General features: G+C 39.6%; 22 non-coding genes across 22 annotated transcripts; all 22 read left to right on the forward strand.

Annotated features, from left to right (window-relative positions):
• Window positions 1–579: 579 nt before the first annotated feature.
• LOC137292325 (U6 spliceosomal RNA) lies at window positions 580–685 on the forward strand. Its single transcript, XR_010957378.1, has one exon. It is a non-coding gene; the product is annotated as a U6 spliceosomal RNA (small nuclear RNA).
• Window positions 686–1,318: 633 nt separating this feature from the next.
• Window positions 1,319–1,457, forward strand: LOC137292424 (U4 spliceosomal RNA). Its single transcript, XR_010957470.1, has one exon. It is a non-coding gene; the product is annotated as a U4 spliceosomal RNA (small nuclear RNA).
• A 612-nt stretch (window positions 1,458–2,069) lies between these two features.
• LOC137292326 (U6 spliceosomal RNA) lies at window positions 2,070–2,175 on the forward strand. The gene has a single exon (XR_010957379.1). It is a non-coding gene; the product is annotated as a U6 spliceosomal RNA (small nuclear RNA).
• A 633-nt stretch (window positions 2,176–2,808) lies between these two features.
• On the forward strand, window positions 2,809–2,947 carry LOC137292425 (U4 spliceosomal RNA). Its single transcript, XR_010957471.1, has one exon. It is a non-coding gene; the product is annotated as a U4 spliceosomal RNA (small nuclear RNA).
• Window positions 2,948–3,559: 612 nt separating this feature from the next.
• Window positions 3,560–3,665, forward strand: LOC137292327 (U6 spliceosomal RNA). The gene has a single exon (XR_010957380.1). It is a non-coding gene; the product is annotated as a U6 spliceosomal RNA (small nuclear RNA).
• A 634-nt stretch (window positions 3,666–4,299) lies between these two features.
• LOC137292274 (U4 spliceosomal RNA) lies at window positions 4,300–4,438 on the forward strand. Its single transcript, XR_010957332.1, has one exon. It is a non-coding gene; the product is annotated as a U4 spliceosomal RNA (small nuclear RNA).
• Window positions 4,439–5,050: 612 nt separating this feature from the next.
• Window positions 5,051–5,156, forward strand: LOC137292328 (U6 spliceosomal RNA). The gene has a single exon (XR_010957381.1). It is a non-coding gene; the product is annotated as a U6 spliceosomal RNA (small nuclear RNA).
• A 634-nt stretch (window positions 5,157–5,790) lies between these two features.
• Window positions 5,791–5,929, forward strand: LOC137292427 (U4 spliceosomal RNA). The gene has a single exon (XR_010957473.1). It is a non-coding gene; the product is annotated as a U4 spliceosomal RNA (small nuclear RNA).
• A 612-nt stretch (window positions 5,930–6,541) lies between these two features.
• LOC137292329 (U6 spliceosomal RNA) lies at window positions 6,542–6,647 on the forward strand. Its single transcript, XR_010957382.1, has one exon. It is a non-coding gene; the product is annotated as a U6 spliceosomal RNA (small nuclear RNA).
• A 634-nt stretch (window positions 6,648–7,281) lies between these two features.
• Window positions 7,282–7,420, forward strand: LOC137292277 (U4 spliceosomal RNA). Its single transcript, XR_010957335.1, has one exon. It is a non-coding gene; the product is annotated as a U4 spliceosomal RNA (small nuclear RNA).
• A 612-nt stretch (window positions 7,421–8,032) lies between these two features.
• Window positions 8,033–8,138, forward strand: LOC137292330 (U6 spliceosomal RNA). Its single transcript, XR_010957383.1, has one exon. It is a non-coding gene; the product is annotated as a U6 spliceosomal RNA (small nuclear RNA).
• Window positions 8,139–8,772: 634 nt separating this feature from the next.
• On the forward strand, window positions 8,773–8,911 carry LOC137292278 (U4 spliceosomal RNA). The gene has a single exon (XR_010957336.1). It is a non-coding gene; the product is annotated as a U4 spliceosomal RNA (small nuclear RNA).
• Window positions 8,912–9,523: 612 nt separating this feature from the next.
• LOC137292331 (U6 spliceosomal RNA) lies at window positions 9,524–9,629 on the forward strand. The gene has a single exon (XR_010957384.1). It is a non-coding gene; the product is annotated as a U6 spliceosomal RNA (small nuclear RNA).
• A 634-nt stretch (window positions 9,630–10,263) lies between these two features.
• LOC137292428 (U4 spliceosomal RNA) lies at window positions 10,264–10,402 on the forward strand. Its single transcript, XR_010957474.1, has one exon. It is a non-coding gene; the product is annotated as a U4 spliceosomal RNA (small nuclear RNA).
• Window positions 10,403–11,014: 612 nt separating this feature from the next.
• LOC137292332 (U6 spliceosomal RNA) lies at window positions 11,015–11,120 on the forward strand. Its single transcript, XR_010957385.1, has one exon. It is a non-coding gene; the product is annotated as a U6 spliceosomal RNA (small nuclear RNA).
• A 634-nt stretch (window positions 11,121–11,754) lies between these two features.
• LOC137292402 (U4 spliceosomal RNA) lies at window positions 11,755–11,893 on the forward strand. Its single transcript, XR_010957450.1, has one exon. It is a non-coding gene; the product is annotated as a U4 spliceosomal RNA (small nuclear RNA).
• A 612-nt stretch (window positions 11,894–12,505) lies between these two features.
• On the forward strand, window positions 12,506–12,611 carry LOC137292333 (U6 spliceosomal RNA). Its single transcript, XR_010957386.1, has one exon. It is a non-coding gene; the product is annotated as a U6 spliceosomal RNA (small nuclear RNA).
• Window positions 12,612–13,245: 634 nt separating this feature from the next.
• LOC137292414 (U4 spliceosomal RNA) lies at window positions 13,246–13,384 on the forward strand. Its single transcript, XR_010957461.1, has one exon. It is a non-coding gene; the product is annotated as a U4 spliceosomal RNA (small nuclear RNA).
• Window positions 13,385–13,996: 612 nt separating this feature from the next.
• Window positions 13,997–14,102, forward strand: LOC137292335 (U6 spliceosomal RNA). The gene has a single exon (XR_010957388.1). It is a non-coding gene; the product is annotated as a U6 spliceosomal RNA (small nuclear RNA).
• A 634-nt stretch (window positions 14,103–14,736) lies between these two features.
• LOC137292426 (U4 spliceosomal RNA) lies at window positions 14,737–14,875 on the forward strand. Its single transcript, XR_010957472.1, has one exon. It is a non-coding gene; the product is annotated as a U4 spliceosomal RNA (small nuclear RNA).
• Window positions 14,876–15,488: 613 nt separating this feature from the next.
• LOC137292337 (U6 spliceosomal RNA) lies at window positions 15,489–15,594 on the forward strand. Its single transcript, XR_010957389.1, has one exon. It is a non-coding gene; the product is annotated as a U6 spliceosomal RNA (small nuclear RNA).
• A 634-nt stretch (window positions 15,595–16,228) lies between these two features.
• On the forward strand, window positions 16,229–16,367 carry LOC137292429 (U4 spliceosomal RNA). The gene has a single exon (XR_010957475.1). It is a non-coding gene; the product is annotated as a U4 spliceosomal RNA (small nuclear RNA).
• Window positions 16,368–16,566: the final 199 nt, after the last annotated feature.

A 16,566-nucleotide genomic window follows, 5' to 3' on the forward strand; every position in this document is an offset into this window, starting at 1 on the left:
ATGCACAAGGAACCTTGTGGTTTACATTCGCCTCCTGTACATCCTTGACATTATAATCTGGTAAGTCTAGCATCCTTTTCTCATAAATGGCTTGTCATTAAACATATATAACGTCAGTGTAAAAGAATACCCAGTCTTTTAAAAAAAACTCATTCTCTGTATTATTGATATACAAAGCCATGTACATGTGAGCGATTTCACAGTGTGTTACTTAGAGTGCATTGCCCTTGGACAGCTCAGACGACAGGTAGCACGTTTATGTCGTTTGGAAAACGTTGTACATACCACATGCTTGGCTGTAGACGGATGTGATGTATTGCTGTTCATTCGGCGTCGGTGTCAATTATGAATGATGAAAACCGCTTCCAAAACATGTTATCATATATATGAAAGCCACTGAAATTACTACCACAAAACAAAAAGAAAACGGTTAAAGGCATCCACAATGCTGAAATTCTTGTGACTACTATGTATGAATTAAATAGCAGCACAAACCAATAACATGTATATATATTGCACCTCTTTGAAATTTATGTCAGACCTCCTTCCTATAAAACGACGTTATGCGTAAGTTGGAGTGTATTGCTAACGCAGTACATATACTAAAATTGGAACGATACAGAGAAGATTAGCATGGCCCCTGCGCAAGGATGACACGCAAATTCGTGAAGCGTTCCATATTTTTAATCTTTCCATTCCATAACTGAAACTTGCAAGTGAATCCATCATTCATTTGGCAACAGTGGTCAAAGCTGATGTTCGTAAATGACTTGACATTTACACGTCCTTTACATATGAAGTGAACACACTGCATTCTAACTCGTATAATTTCTCTCCTTTTTCTTGAACATACCCACGTGGCATAGTTTACCGGGCATCCAGAAATATACCATGTCTATTTCATTCGTTTAAAAATTTATGCCACCCTTTATTCATTCTCCCATTATCAAAGTCTCCGCCTAAGCATCTTTGAATGAATGATTATTCCCGCCGACTACAGCTATCGCGCGCATGCGCCTTGCTCTTGACATATACGCATGTCCTACGATGACTTAAGCCTTCACTTCTCTCATCATTGGTGTCGGCGTTAAATGAATCTAAGACTGTTTGATTGAGATTTAGGGTGTCTGTATAAACTGTATTAATCCCCAGATAGTTACTAGAGTCGCACTTACATGGATGAATATTTCCAATCAGTGTCACGGCTTGTGGCTAAATAAATCGGCCTGTTGTTTTTGTTAAGGTATGCAAATTAGTTGAAACTAGGTGCTGGTAGGTCCTTGAAACAACAATAGATTTATGGACACCTTATAACATTAGCTTTGCGCAGTGGCGGTACCATAGCCAATGAGGTTCATCCGAGGCGTGGTTATTGCTAGTTGAAAACTAATCCCAATACCCCGCGCTGACGCCCTTCACTGGGCGGCATGCGCAATTTTTGCTAGCTCCTACGGGAGCCTCATATGTAATTCAAGAATAGAACTTCAAACATGCACAAGGAACCTTGTGGTTTACATTCGCCTCCTGTACATCCTTGACATTATAATCTGGTAAGTCTAGCATCCTTTTCTCATAAATGGCTTGTCATTAAACATGTATAACGTCAGTGTAAAAGAATACCCAGTCTTTTAAAAAAAACTAATTCTCTGTATTATTGATATACAAAGCCATGTACATGTGAGCGATTTCACAGTGTGTTACTTAGAGTGCATTGCCCTTGGACAGCTCAGACGACAGGTAGCACGTTTATGTCGTTTGGAAAACGTTGTACATACCACATGCTTGGCTGTAGACGGATGTGATGTAATGCTGTTCATTCGGCGTCGGTGTCAATTATGAATGATGAAAACCGCTTCCAAAACATGTTATCATATATATGAAAGCCACTGAAATTACTACCACAAAACAAAAAGAAAACGGTTAAAGGCATCCACAATGCTGAAATTCTTGTGACTACTATGTATGAATTAAATAGCAGCACAAACCAATAACATGTATATATATTGCACCTCTTTGAAATTTATGTCAGACCTCCTTCCTATAAAACGACGTTATGCGTAAGTTGGAGTGTATTGCTAACGCAGTACATATACTAAAATTGGAACGATACAGAGAAGATTAGCATGGCCCCTGCGCAAGGATGACACGCAAATTCGTGAAGCGTTCCATATTTTTAATCTTTCCATTCCATAACTGAAACTTGCAAGTGAATCCATCATTCATTTGGCAACAGTGGTCAAAGCTGATGTTCGTAAATGACTTGACATTTACACGTCCTTTACATATGAAGTGAACACACTGCATTCTAACTCTTATAATTTCTCTCCTTTTTCTTGAACATACCCACGTGGCATAGTTTGCCGGGCATCCAGAAATATACCATGTCTATTTCATTCGTTTAAAAATTTATGCCACCCTTTATTCATTCTCCCATTATCAAAGTCTCCGCCTAAGCATCTTTGAATGAATGATTATTCCCGCCGACTACAGCTATCGCGCGCATGCGCCTTGCTCTTGACATATACGCATGTCCTACGATGACTTAAGCCTTCACTTCTCTCATCATTGGTGTCGGCGTTAAATGAATCTAAGACTGTTTGATTGAGATTTAGGGTGTCTGTATAAACTGTATTAATCCCCAGATAGTTACTAGAGTCGCACTTACATGGATGGATATTTCCAATCAGTGTCACGGCTTGTGGCTAAATAAATCGGCCTGTTGTTTTTGTTAAGGTATGCAAATTAGTTGAAACTAGGTGCTGGTAGGTCCTTGAAACAACAATAGATTTATGGACACCTTATAACATTAGCTTTGCGCAGTGGCGGTACCATAGCCAATGAGGTTCATCCGAGGCGTGGTTATTGCTAGTTGAAAACTAATCCCAATACCCCGCGCTGACGCCCTTCACTGGGCGGCATGCGCAATTTTTGCTAGCTCCTACGGGAGCCTCATATGTAATTCAAGAATAGAACTTCAAACATGCACAAGGAACCTTGTGGTTTACATTCGCCTCCTGTACATCCTTGACATTATAATCTGGTAAGTCTAGCATCCTTTTCTCATAAATGGCTTGTCATTAAACATATATAACGTCAGTGTAAAAGAATACCCGGTCTTTTAAAAAAAACTCATTCTCTGTATTATTGATATACAAAGCCATGTACATGTGAGCGATTTCACAGTGTGTTACTTAGAGTGCATTGCCCTTGGACAGCTCAGACGACAGGTAGCACGTTTATGTCGTTTGGAAAACGTTGTACATACCACATGCTTGGCTGTAGACGGATGTGATGTAATGCTGTTCATTCGGCGTCGGTGTCAATTATGAATGATGAAAACCGCTTCCAAAACATGTTATCATATATATGAAAGCCACTGAAATTACTACCACAAAACAAAAAGAAAACGGTTAAAGGCATCCACAATGCTGAAATTCTTGTGACTACTATGTATGAATTAAATAGCAGCACAAACCAATAACATGTATATATATTGCACCTCTTTGAAATTTATGTCAGACCTCCTTCCTATAAAACGACGTTATGCGTAAGTTGGAGTGTATTGCTAACGCAGTACATATACTAAAATTGGAACGATACAGAGAAGATTAGCATGGCCCCTGCGCAAGGATGACACGCAAATTCGTGAAGCGTTCCATATTTTTAATCTTTCCATTCCCTAACTGAAACTTGCAAGTGAATCCATCATTCATTTGGCAACAGTGGTCAAAGCTGATGTTCGTAAATGACTTGACATTTACACGTCCTTTACATATGAAGTGAACACACTGCATTCTAACTCTTATAATTTCTCTCCTTTTTCTTGAACATACCCACGTGGCATAGTTTGCCTCGGCATCCAGAAATATACCATGTCTATTTCATTCGTTTAAAAATTTATGCCACCCTTTATTCATTCTCCCATTATCAAAGTCTCCGCCTAAGCATCTTTGAATGAATGATTATTCCCGCCGACTACAGCTATCGCGCGCATGCGCCTTGCTCTTGACATAAACGCATGTCCTACGATGACTTAAGCCTTCACTTCTCTCATCATTGGTGTCGGCGTTAAATGAATCTAAGACTGTTTGATTGAGATTTAGGGTGTCTGTATAAACTGTATTAATCCCCAGATAGTTACTAGAGTCGCACTTACATGGATGAATATTTCCAATCAGTGTCACGGCTTGTGGCTAAATAAATCGGCCTGTTGTTTTTGTTAAGGTATGCAAATTAGTTGAAACTAGGTGCTGGTAGGTCCTTGAAACAACAATAGATTTATGGACACCTTATAACATTAGCTTTGCGTAGTGGCGGTACCATAGCCAATGAGGTTCATCCGAGGCGTGGTTATTGCTAGTTGAAAACTAATCCCAATACCCCGCGCTGACGCCCTTCACTGGGCGGCATGCGCAATTTTTGCTAGCTCCTACGGGAGCCTCATATGTAATTCAAGAATAGAACTTCAAACATGCACATGGAACCTTGTGGTTTACATTCGCCTCCTGTACATCCTTGACATTATAATCTGGTAAGTCTAGCATCCTTTTCTCATAAATGGCTTGTCATTAAACATATATAACGTCAGTGTAAAAGAATACCCGGTCTTTTAAAAAAAACTAATTCTCTGTATTATTGATATACAAAGCCATGTACATGTGAGCGATTTCACAGTGTGTTACTTAGAGTGCATTGCCCTTGGACAGCTCAGACGACAGGTAGCACGTTTATGTCGTTTGGAAAACGTTGTACATACCACATGCTTGGCTGTAGACGGATGTGATGTAATGCTGTTCATTCGGCGTCGGTGTCAATTATGAATGATGAAAACCGCTTCCAAAACATGTTATCATATATATGAAAGCCACTGAAATTACTACCACAAAACAAAAAGAAAACGGTTAAAGGCATCCACAATGCTGAAATTCTTGTGACTACTATGTATGAATTAAATAGCAGCACAAACCAATAACATGTATATATATTGCACCTCTTTGAAATTTATGTCAGACCTCCTTCCTATAAAACGACGTTATGCGTAAGTTGGAGTGTATTGCTAACGCAGTACATATACTAAAATTGGAACGATACAGAGAAGATTAGCATGGCCCCTGCGCAAGGATGACACGCAAATTCGTGAAGCGTTCCATATTTTTAATCTTTCCATTCCATAACTGAAACTTGCAAGTGAATCCATCATTCATTTGGCAACAGTGGTCAAAGCTGATGTTCGTAAATGACTTGACATTTACACGTCCTTTACATATGAAGTGAACACACTGCATTCTAACTCTTATAATTTCTCTCCTTTTTCTTGAACATACCCACGTGGCATAGTTTGCCTCGGCATCCAGAAATATACCATGTCTATTTCATTCGTTTAAAAATTTATGCCACCCTTTATTCATTCTCCCATTATCAAAGTCTCCGCCTAAGCATCTTTGAATGAATGATTATTCCCGCCGACTACAGCTATCGCGCGCATGCGCCTTGCTCTTGACATAAACGCATGTCCTACGATGACTTAAGCCTTCACTTCTCTCATCATTGGTGTCGGCGTTAAATGAATCTAAGACTGTTTGATTGAGATTTAGGGTGTCTGTATAAACTGTATTAATCCCCAGATAGTTACTAGAGTCGCACTTACATGGATGGATATTTCCAATCAGTGTCACGGCTTGTGGCTAAATAAATCGGCCTGTTGTTTTTGTTAAGGTATGCAAATTAGTTGAAACTAGGTGCTGGTAGGTCCTTGAAACAACAATAGATTTATGGACACCTTATAACATTAGCTTTGCGCAGTGGCGGTACCATAGCCAATGAGGTTCATCCGAGGCGTGGTTATTGCTAGTTGAAAACTAATCCCAATACCCCGCGCTGACGCCCTTCACTGGGCGGCATGCGCAATTTTTGCTAGCTCCTACGGGAGCCTCATATGTAATTCAAGAATAGAACTTCAAACATGCACAAGGAACCTTGTGGTTTACATTCGCCTCCTGTACATCCTTGACATTATAATCTGGTAAGTCTAGCATCCTTTTCTCATAAATGGCTTGTCATTAAACATATATAACGTCAGTGTAAAAGAATACCCGGTCTTTTAAAAAAAACTAATTCTCTGTATTATTGATATACAAAGCCATGTACATGTGAGCGATTTCACAGTGTGTTACTTAGAGTGCATTGCCCTTGGACAGCTCAGACGACAGGTAGCACGTTTATGTCGTTTGGAAAACGTTGTACATACCACATGCTTGGCTGTAGACGGATGTGATGTAATGCTGTTCATTCGGCGTCGGTGTCAATTATGAATGATGAAAACCGCTTCCAAAACATGTTATCATATATATGAAAGCCACTGAAATTACTACCACAAAACAAAAAGAAAACGGTTAAAGGCATCCACAATGCTGAAATTCTTGTGACTACTATGTATGAATTAAATAGCAGCACAAACCAATAACATGTATATATATTGCACCTCTTTGAAATTTATGTCAGACCTCCTTCCTATAAAACGACGTTATGCGTAAGTTGGAGTGTATTGCTAACGCAGTACATATACTAAAATTGGAACGATACAGAGAAGATTAGCATGGCCCCTGCGCAAGGATGACACGCAAATTCGTGAAGCGTTCCATATTTTTAATCTTTCCATTCCCTAACTGAAACTTGCAAGTGAATCCATCATTCATTTGGCAACAGTGGTCAAAGCTGATGTTCGTAAATGACTTGACATTTACACGTCCTTTACATATGAAGTGAACACACTGCATTCTAACTCTTATAATTTCTCTCCTTTTTCTTGAACATACCCACGTGGCATAGTTTGCCTCGGCATCCAGAAATATACCATGTCTATTTCATTCGTTTAAAAATTTATGCCACCCTTTATTCATTCTCCCATTATCAAAGTCTCCGCCTAAGCATCTTTGAATGAATGATTATTCCCGCCGACTACAGCTATCGCGCGCATGCGCCTTGCTCTTGACATAAACGCATGTCCTACGATGACTTAAGCCTTCACTTCTCTCATCATTGGTGTCGGCGTTAAATGAATCTAAGACTGTTTGATTGAGATTTAGGGTGTCTGTATAAACTGTATTAATCCCCAGATAGTTACTAGAGTCGCACTTACATGGATGGATATTTCCAATCAGTGTCACGGCTTGTGGCTAAATAAATCGGCCTGTTGTTTTTGTTAAGGTATGCAAATTAGTTGAAACTAGGTGCTGGTAGGTCCTTGAAACAACAATAGATTTATGGACACCTTATAACATTAGCTTTGCGCAGTGGCGGTACCATAGCCAATGAGGTTCATCCGAGGCGTGGTTATTGCTAGTTGAAAACTAATCCCAATACCCCGCGCTGACGCCCTTCACTGAGCGGCATGCGCAATTTTTGCTAGCTCCTACGGGAGCCTCATATGTAATTCAAGAATAGAACTTCAAACATGCACAAGGAACCTTGTGGTTTACATTCGCCTCCTGTACATCCTTGACATTATAATCTGGTAAGTCTAGCATCCTTTTCTCATAAATGGCTTGTCATTAAACATATATAACGTCAGTGTAAAAGAATACCCGGTCTTTTTAAAAAAACTAATTCTCTGTATTATTGATATACAAAGCCATGTACATGTGAGCGATTTCACAGTGTGTTACTTAGAGTGCATTGCCCTTGGACAGCTCAGACGACAGTTAGCACGTTTATGTCGTTTGGAAAACGTTGTACATACCACATGCTTGGCTGTAGACGGATGTGATGTAATGCTGTTCATTCGGCGTCGGTGTCAATTATGAATGATGAAAACCGCTTCCAAAACATGTTATCATATATATGAAAGCCACTGAAATTACTACCACAAAACAAAAAGAAAACGGTTAAAGGCATCCACAATGCTGAAATTCTTGTGACTACTATGTATGAATTAAATAGCAGCACAAACCAATAACATGTATATATATTGCACCTCTTTGAAATTTATGTCAGACCTCCTTCCTATAAAACGACGTTATGCGTAAGTTGGAGTGTATTGCTAACGCAGTACATATACTAAAATTGGAACGATACAGAGAAGATTAGCATGGCCCCTGCGCAAGGATGACACGCAAATTCGTGAAGCGTTCCATATTTTTAATCTTTCCATTCCATAACTGAAACTTGCAAGTGAATCCATCATTCATTTGGCAACAGTGGTCAAAGCTGATGTTCGTAAATGACTTGACATTTACACGTCCTTTACATATGAAGTGAACACACTGCATTCTAACTCGTATAATTTCTCTCCTTTTTCTTGAACATACCCACGTGGCATAGTTTGCCTCGGCATCCAGAAATATACCATGTCTATTTCATTCGTTTAAAAATTTATGCCACCCTTTATTCATTCTCCCATTATCAAAGTCTCCGCCTAAGCATCTTTGAATGAATGATTATTCCCGCCGACTACAGCTATCGCGCGCATGCGCCTTGCTCTTGACATAAACGCATGTCCTACGATGACTTAAGCCTTCACTTCTCTCATCATTGGTGTCGGCGTTAAATGAATCTAAGACTGTTTGATTGAGATTTAGGGTGTCTGTATAAACTGTATTAATCCCCAGATAGTTACTAGAGTCGCACTTACATGGATGGATATTTCCAATCAGTGTCACGGCTTGTGGCTAAATAAATCGGCCTGTTGTTTTTGTTAAGGTATGCAAATTAGTTGAAACTAGGTGCTGGTAGGTCCTTGAAACAACAATAGATTTATGGACACCTTATAACATTAGCTTTGCGCAGTGGCGGTACCATAGCCAATGAGGTTCATCCGAGGCGTGGTTATTGCTAGTTGAAAACTAATCCCAATACCCCGCGCTGACGCCCTTCACTGAGCGGCATGCGCAATTTTTGCTAGCTCCTACGGGAGCCTCATATGTAATTCAAGAATAGAACTTCAAACATGCACAAGGAACCTTGTGGTTTACATTCGCCTCCTGTACATCCTTGACATTATAATCTGGTAAGTCTAGCATCCTTTTCTCATAAATGGCTTGTCATTAAACATATATAACGTCAGTGTAAAAGAATACCCGGTCTTTTTAAAAAAACTAATTCTCTGTATTATTGATATACAAAGCCATGTACATGTGAGCGATTTCACAGTGTGTTACTTAGAGTGCATTGCCCTTGGACAGCTCAGACGACAGGTAGCACGTTTATGTCGTTTGGAAAACGTTGTACATACCACATGCTTGGCTGTAGACGGATGTGATGTAATGCTGTTCATTCGGCGTCGGTGTCAATTATGAATGATGAAAACCGCTTCCAAAACATGTTATCATATATATGAAAGCCACTGAAATTACTACCACAAAACAAAAAGAAAACGGTTAAAGGCATCCACAATGCTGAAATTCTTGTGACTACTATGTATGAATTAAATAGCAGCACAAACCAATAACATGTATATATATTGCACCTCTTTGAAATTTATGTCAGACCTCCTTCCTATAAAACGACGTTATGCGTAAGTTGGAGTGTATTGCTAACGCAGTACATATACTAAAATTGGAACGATACAGAGAAGATTAGCATGGCCCCTGCGCAAGGATGACACGCAAATTCGTGAAGCGTTCCATATTTTTAATCTTTCCATTCCATAACTGAAACTTGCAAGTGAATCCATCATTCATTTGGCAACAGTGGTCAAAGCTGATGTTCGTAAATGACTTGACATTTACACGTCCTTTACATATGAAGTGAACACACTGCATTCTAACTCTTATAATTTCTCTCCTTTTTCTTGAACATACCCACGTGGCATAGTTTGCCTCGGCATCCAGAAATATACCATGTCTATTTCATTCGTTTAAAAATTTATGCCACCCTTTATTCATTCTCCCATTATCAAAGTCTCCGCCTAAGCATCTTTGAATGAATGATTATTCCCGCCGACTACAGCTATCGCGCGCATGCGCCTTGCTCTTGACATAAACGCATGTCCTACGATGACTTAAGCCTTCACTTCTCTCATCATTGGTGTCGGCGTTAAATGAATCTAAGACTGTTTGATTGAGATTTAGGGTGTCTGTATAAACTGTATTAATCCCCAGATAGTTACTAGAGTCGCACTTACATGGATGAATATTTCCAATCAGTGTCACGGCTTGTGGCTAAATAAATCGGCCTGTTGTTTTTGTTAAGGTATGCAAATTAGTTGAAACTAGGTGCTGGTAGGTCCTTGAAACAACAATAGATTTATGGACACCTTATAACATTAGCTTTGCGCAGTGGCGGTACCATAGCCAATGAGGTTCATCCGAGGCGTGGTTATTGCTAGTTGAAAACTAATCCCAATACCCCGCGCTGACGCCCTTCACTGGGCGGCATGCGCAATTTTTGCTAGCTCCTACGGGAGCCTCATATGTAATTCAAGAATAGAACTTCAAACATGCACATGGAACCTTGTGGTTTACATTCGCCTCCTGTACATCCTTGACATTATAATCTGGTAAGTCTAGCATCCTTTTCTCATAAATGGCTTGTCATTAAACATATATAACGTCAGTGTAAAAGAATACCCGGTCTTTTAAAAAAAACTAATTCTCTGTATTATTGATATACAAAGCCATGTACATGTGAGCGATTTCACAGTGTGTTACTTAGAGTGCATTGCCCTTGGACAGCTCAGACGACAGGTAGCACGTTTATGTCGTTTGGAAAACGTTGTACATACCACATGCTTGGCTGTAGACGGATGTGATGTAATGCTGTTCATTCGGCGTCGGTGTCAATTATGAATGATGAAAACCGCTTCCAAAACATGTTATCATATATATGAAAGCCACTGAAATTACTACCACAAAACAAAAAGAAAACGGTTAAAGGCATCCACAATGCTGAAATTCTTGTGACTACTATGTATGAATTAAATAGCAGCACAAACCAATAACATGTATATATATTGCACCTCTTTGAAATTTATGTCAGACCTCCTTCCTATAAAACGACGTTATGCGTAAGTTGGAGTGTATTGCTAACGCAGTACATATACTAAAATTGGAACGATACAGAGAAGATTAGCATGGCCCCTGCGCAAGGATGACACGCAAATTCGTGAAGCGTTCCATATTTTTAATCTTTCCATTCCATAACTGAAACTTGCAAGTGAATCCATCATTCATTTGGCAACAGTGGTCAAAGCTGATGTTCGTAAATGACTTGACATTTACACGTCCTTTACATATGAAGTGAACACACTGCATTCTAACTCTTATAATTTCTCTCCTTTTTCTTGAACATACCCACGTGGCATAGTTTGCCTCGGCATCCAGAAATATACCATGTCTATTTCATTCGTTTAAAAATTTATGCCACCCTTTATTCATTCTCCCATTATCAAAGTCTCCGCCTAAGCATCTTTGAATGAATGATTATTCCCGCCGACTACAGCTATCGCGCGCATGCGCCTTGCTCTTGACATAAACGCATGTCCTACGATGACTTAAGCCTTCACTTCTCTCATCATTGGTGTCGGCGTTAAATGAATCTAAGACTGTTTGATTGAGATTTAGGGTGTCTGTATAAACTGTATTAATCCCCAGATAGTTACTAGAGTCGCACTTACATGGATGGATATTTCCAATCAGTGTCACGGCTTGTGGCTAAATAAATCGGCCTGTTGTTTTTGTTAAGGTATGCAAATTAGTTGAAACTAGGTGCTGGTAGGTCCTTGAAACAACAATAGATTTATGGACACCTTATAACATTAGCTTTGCGCAGTGGCGGTACCATAGCCAATGAGGTTCATCCGAGGCGTGGTTATTGCTAGTTGAAAACTACTCCCAATACCCCGCGCTGACGCCCTTCACTGGGCGGCATGCGCAATTTTTGCTAGCTCCTACGGGAGCCTCATATGTAATTCAAGAATAGAACTTCAAACATGCACAAGGAACCTTGTGGTTTACATTCGCCTCCTGTACATCCTTGACATTATAATCTGGTAAGTCTAGCATCCTTTTCTCATAAATGGCTTGTCATTAAACATATATAACGTCAGTGTAAAAGAATACCCGGTCTTTTAAAAAAAACTAATTCTCTGTATTATTGATATACAAAGCCATGTACATGTGAGCGATTTCACAGTGTGTTACTTAGAGTGCATTGCCCTTGGACAGCTCAGACGACAGGTAGCACGTTTATGTCGTTTGGAAAACGTTGTACATACCACATGCTTGGCTGTAGACGGATGTGATGTAATGCTGTTCATTCGGCGTCGGTGTCAATTATGAATGATGAAAACCGCTTCCAAAACATGTTATCATATATATGAAAGCCACTGAAATTACTACCACAAAACAAAAAGAAAACGGTTAAAGGCATCCACAATGCTGAAATTCTTGTGACTACTATGTATGAATTAAATAGCAGCACAAACCAATAACATGTATATATATTGCACCTCTTTGAAATTTATGTCAGACCTCCTTCCTATAAAACGACGTTATGCGTAAGTTGGAGTGTATTGCTAACGCAGTACATATACTAAAATTGGAACGATACAGAGAAGATTAGCATGGCCCCTGCGCAAGGATGACACGCAAATTCGTGAAGCGTTCCATATTTTTAATCTTTCCATTCCATAACTGAAACTTGCAAGTGAATCCATCATTCATTTGGCAACAGTGGTCAAAGCTGATGTTCGTAAATGACTTGACATTTACACGTCCTTTACATATGAAGTGAACACACTGCATTCTAACTCTTATAATTTCTCTCCTTTTTCTTGAACATACCCACGTGGCATAGTTTGCCTCGGCATCCAGAAATATACCATGTCTATTTCATTCGTTTAAAAATTTATGCCACCCTTTATTCATTCTCCCATTATCAAAGTCTCCGCCTAAGCATCTTTGAATGAATGATTATTCCCGCCGACTACAGCTATCGCGCGCATGCGCCTTGCTCTTGACATAAACGCATGTCCTACGATGACTTAAGCCTTCACTTCTCTCATCATTGGTGTCGGCGTTAAATGAATCTAAGACTGTTTGATTGAGATTTAGGGTGTCTGTATAAACTGTATTAATCCCCAGATAGTTACTAGAGTCGCACTTACATGGATGGATATTTCCAATCAGTGTCACGGCTTGTGGCTAAATAAATCGGCCTGTTGTTTTTGTTAAGGTATGCAAATTAGTTGAAACTAGGTGCTGGTAGGTCCTTGAAACAACAATAGATTTATGGACACCTTATAACATTAGCTTTGCGCAGTGGCGGTACCATAGCCAATGAGGTTCATCCGAGGCGTGGTTATTGCTAGTTGAAAACTACTCCCAATACCCCGCGCTGACGCCCTTCACTGGGCGGCATGCGCAATTTTTGCTAGCTCCTACGGGAGCCTCATATGTAATTCAAGAATAGAACTTCAAACATGCACAAGGAACCTTGTGGTTTACATTCGCCTCCTGTACATCCTTGACATTATAATCTGGTAAGTCTAGCATCCTTTTCTCATAAATGGCTTGTCATTAAACATATATAACGTCAGTGTAAAAGAATACCCGGTCTTTTAAAAAAAACTAATTCTCTGTATTATTGATATACAAAGCCATGTACATGTGAGCGATTTCACAGTGTGTTACTTAGAGTGCATTGCCCTTGGACAGCTCAGACGACAGGTAGCACGTTTATGTCGTTTGGAAAACGTTGTACATACCACATGCTTGGCTGTAGACGGATGTGATGTAATGCTGTTCATTCGGCGTCTGTGTCAATTATGAATGATGAAAACCGCTTCCAAAACATGTTATCATATATATGAAAGCCACTGAAATTACTACCACAAAACAAAAAGAAAACGGTTAAAGGCATCCACAATGCTGAAATTCTTGTGACTACTATGTATGAATTAAATAGCAGCACAAACCAATAACATGTATATATATTGCACCTCTTTGAAATTTATGTCAGACCTCCTTCCTATAAAACGACGTTATGCGTAAGTTGGAGTGTATTGCTAACGCAGTACATATACTAAAATTGGAACGATACAGAGAAGATTAGCATGGCCCCTGCGCAAGGATGACACGCAAATTCGTGAAGCGTTCCATATTTTTAATCTTTCCATTCCATAACTGAAACTTGCAAGTGAATCCATCATTCATTTGGCAACAGTGGTCAAAGCTGATGTTCGTAAATGACTTGACATTTACACGTCCTTTACATATGAAGTGAACACACTGCATTCTAACTCGTATAATTTCTCTCCTTTTTCTTGAACATACCCACGTGGCATAGTTTGCCTCGGCATCCAGAAATATACCATGTCTATTTCATTCGTTTAAAAATTTATGCCACCCTTTATTCATTCTCCCATTATCAAAGTCTCCGCCTAAGCATCTTTGAATGAATGATTATTCCCGCCGACTACAGCTATCGCGCGCATGCGCCTTGCTCTTGACATAAACGCATGTCCTACGATGACTTAAGCCTTCACTTCTCTCATCATTGGTGTCGGCGTTAAATGAATCTAAGACTGTTTGATTGAGATTTAGGGTGTCTGTATAAACTGTATTAATCCCCAGATAGTTACTAGAGTCGCACTTACATGGATGGATATTTCCAATCAGTGTCACGGCTTGTGGCTAAATAAATCGGCCTGTTGTTTTTGTTAAGGTATGCAAATTAGTTGAAACTAGGTGCTGGTAGGTCCTTGAAACAACAATAGATTTATGGACACCTTATAACATTAGCTTTGCGCAGTGGCGGTACCATAGCCAATGAGGTTCATCCGAGGCGTGGTTATTGCTAGTTGAAAACTACTCCCAATACCCCGCGCTGACGCCCTTCACTGGGCGGCATGCGCAATTTTTGCTAGCTCCTACGGGAGCCTCATATGTAATTCAAGAATAGAACTTCAAACATGCACAAGGAACCTTGTGGTTTACATTCGCCTCCTGTACATCCTTGACATTATAATCTGGTAAGTCTAGCATCCTTTTCTCATAAATGGCTTGTCATTAAACATATATAACGTCAGTGTAAAAGAATACCCGGTCTTTTAAAAAAAAACTAATTCTCTGTATTATTGATATACAAAGCCATGTACATGTGAGCGATTTCACAGTGTGTTACTTAGAGTGCATTGCCCTTGGACAGCTCAGACGACAGGTAGCACGTTTATGTCGTTTGGAAAACGTTGTACATACCACATGCTTGGCTGTAGACGGATGTGATGTAATGCTGTTCATTCGGCGTCGGTGTCAATTATGAATGATGAAAACCGCTTCCAAAACATGTTATCATATATATGAAAGCCACTGAAATTACTACCACAAAACAAAAAGAAAACGGTTAAAGGCATCCACAATGCTGAAATTCTTGTGACTACTATGTATGAATTAAATAGCAGCACAAACCAATAACATGTATATATATTGCACCTCTTTGAAATTTATGTCAGACCTCCTTCCTATAAAACGACGTTATGCGTAAGTTGGAGTGTATTGCTAACGCAGTACATATACTAAAATTGGAACGATACAGAGAAGATTAGCATGGCCCCTGCGCAAGGATGACACGCAAATTCGTGAAGCGTTCCATATTTTTAATCTTTCCATTCCATAACTGAAACTTGCAAGTGAATCCATCATTCATTTGGCAACAGTGGTCAAAGCTGATGTTCGTAAATGACTTGACATTTACACGTCCTTTACATATGAAGTGAACACACTGCATTCTAACTCTTATAATTTCTCTCCTTTTTCTTGAACATACCCACGTGGCATAGTTTGCCTCGGCATCCAGAAATATACCATGTCTATTTCATTCGTTTAAAAATTTATGCCACCCTTTATTCATTCTCCCATTATCAAAGTCTCCGCCTAAGCATCTTTGAATGAATGATTATTCCCGCCGACTACAGCTATCGCGCGCATGCGCCTTGCTCTTGACATAAACGCATGTCCTACGATGACTTAAGCCTTCACTTCTCTCATCATTGGTGTCGGCGTTAAATGAATCTAAGACTGTTTGATTGAGATTTAGGGTGTCTGTATAAACTGTATTAATCCCCAGATAGTTACTAGAGTCGCACTTACATGGATGGATATTTCCAATCAGTGTCACGGCTTGTGGCTAAATAAATCGGCCTGTTGTTTTTGTTAAGGTATGCAAATTAGTTGAAACTAGGTGCTGGTAGGTCCTTGAAACAACAATAGATTTATGGACACCTTATAACATTAGCTTTGCGCAGTGGCGGTACCATAGCCAATGAGGTTCATCCGAGGCGTGGTTATTGCTAGTTGAAAACTAATCCCAATACCCCGCGCTGACGCCCTTCACTGGGCGGCATGCGCAATTTTTGCTAGCTCCTACGGGAGCCTCATATGTAATTCAAGAATAGAACTTCAAACATGCACAAGGAACCTTGTGGTTTACATTCGCCTCCTGTACATCCTTGACATTATAATCTGGTAAGTCTAGCATCCTTTTCTCATAAATGGCTTGTCATTAAACATATATAACGTCAGTGTAAAAGAATACCCGGTCTTTTAAAAAAAACTAATTCTCTGTATTATT

Source organism: Haliotis asinina, chromosome 7 (genome assembly GCF_037392515.1).
Source record: "Haliotis asinina isolate JCU_RB_2024 chromosome 7, JCU_Hal_asi_v2, whole genome shotgun sequence".
NCBI classification, from domain to species: domain Eukaryota; kingdom Metazoa; phylum Mollusca; class Gastropoda; order Lepetellida; family Haliotidae; genus Haliotis; species Haliotis asinina.